The following is a 2398-nucleotide window of genomic DNA, read 5'->3' on the forward strand; positions in this document are numbered from 1 at the left end:
TTTTCAAAATCGATTAAATCTCAAAATCAATTTAATTCCAAATTTTTTACGTAATAAAATTAACCAAATAAAAAATCTTTTTTATAATAAAAAAAACTTACAAAATATATATTTTTGACTAAAAATATATATTTTCTTTAATTAAAATACATTAAACCAATAAACCATTTTCTATTTAAAGAACTATGTAAGCCTTGATCCTCTTAATAGGGATACGTAGGACCAAAGTCAATATTGTCAGGCTCAATAATAAAAATAAATAATTTTTCTTCATAATAATTAGTTAATTAATCAAATAAATTAATAAAATAATAATAATAATAACAATAAAGTCATATATTTTAATGAAGGGTACCGCTTAAGGTGGGCGGGTAGGGTGCTAATACCTTCCCTACCTTTGTAACTGACACCCGAACCTGGATATCAAAAATCCAAAAGCCCAAGTAATTAGGCTTAAAATATTGTTCTACATTTTTTAACTATAAAATGTAGTGGCGACTCTAAACAAAGTCGTGCAGCCAAAAATCGGGGCACGACAGCTGGCGACTCTGCTGGGGACTTTTTTGATAGAGTCCGGCCCATAATCAATAAAATATGTGACTGTTTATTTACCATTATTATTATTATATTTTTATCTTGTTGATTAGTTAATTCCCAATAATATTGCATGCTTAATATGCTTAATTTTAATTGTATGTATAAATATGAAATTGCATGTTTAATTATTAATTATATGTATAAATCTGAAAATTGCATGTTTAATTATTAATTGTATATAAAAATATGAAAATTGCATGCTTAATTATTAGTTATGTGCTATAAGTATGAAAATTGCATGCTTAATTATTAGTTATGTGCTATAAGTATGAAAATTGCATGCTTAATTATTAGTTATGTGCTATAAGTATGAAAATTGCATGCTTAATTATTAGTTATGTGCTATAAGTATGAAAATTGCATGCTTAATTAGTAGTTGTATGTATGAATTACCTGCTTAATTATTAATTGCAGGTATAAATATGAATTACATGCTTAATTTTAGTTGTATGTATAAATATGAATTACATGCTTAATTATAGATTATATGTTATAAATATGAAAATTGCATGCTTAATTAGTAGTTGTATAAATTACATACTTAATCATTAGTTGTATGAATTACATACTTAATCATTAGTTGTATGTAGAGATATTTGTTACATGCTTAATTATTAATTGTATAAATTGGATGCTTAATTATTAATTGTATGAATTGCATGCTTAATTAGTAAAAATACTTCTCAAAACATTGCGGAAAATGGGTATTTTTTTTTTAAATGGTGATGTATAATTGTTTCTTTTTCAAAACCTTCCTTTTCTGGGACATCACTTTAAATAACATATAACACGGAAATCAAAACCGGTTACCTAACGCAGTAACTGAAATGATACAACATTTCCTGAATATACATCTTCATAGATATAAAAGATCATAAGTACTTAATATACATATCCAACAAGAAAGGGCGGAAATATTAATCATCGCCAAAAGACACTAAACAAAGACATGAACAAGCTGAAGCCGTCAGTGTTTCAAAAGTCACAAAATGATAAGCAACTCCTAGTGGCTAACTCCAAAACTAGGGTACTGCCTCTCCTCAATTCTGCATGCCCCCTCCTGGAACATCACGAACGGGTAGCTCCAAATTTGAGCAAAGCTGTCTACCTAACGAGCACACGTCTGAAAAGCAAGCAATATAAAAGAAGAGAAATAGAGAGAGTACGACATCTAATGAATATAATTCATTGATGGCGTGGACTTACTCAGAATATTACACTCAGATATGAAAAGCAGTTCATATATATATATATATATATATAACATATCACATTATAACTCATCAGTTGTTCTCGTAAACAATTATCCAATCCACATGAGTAATATAACCAAACTCGTCAATTGTTCTCATAAATGATTATCTAATCAACCTATGTAATGTAAACAACACTTATTCCCAAACAAATCATAAATTCACCATTTATCAATATATAATTCATCGACAAGATAACATGACTGTAATTAAATAACACATAAGAGGAGAGCATCCTCCAAATAATAACATACACATATATTACCTATCACCGACATTATAACCCACCATTTATTACTATACCCAATAATATATCAACATACATTTCATAAACAAATATCATAACCATAAGTAATAATATGTGCATAATGTTAATGATGCATGATGTTTGTAACTCAAATGTGGGAATCCACTTCCACAAGTGCAATATATGCATGCTATGTCATGATCATCCACCTTACACCAATATCCTCCCTATAACCTAGTCGGAAATAAATCAAGAGTACAAGTCTCATACCAAGCCACTTTGTACGCACCAAAAAGCATTT

This window comes from Lupinus angustifolius, chromosome LG11, assembly GCF_001865875.1.
Source record: "Lupinus angustifolius cultivar Tanjil chromosome LG11, LupAngTanjil_v1.0, whole genome shotgun sequence".
Classification (NCBI taxonomy): Eukaryota; Viridiplantae; Streptophyta; class Magnoliopsida; order Fabales; family Fabaceae; genus Lupinus; species Lupinus angustifolius.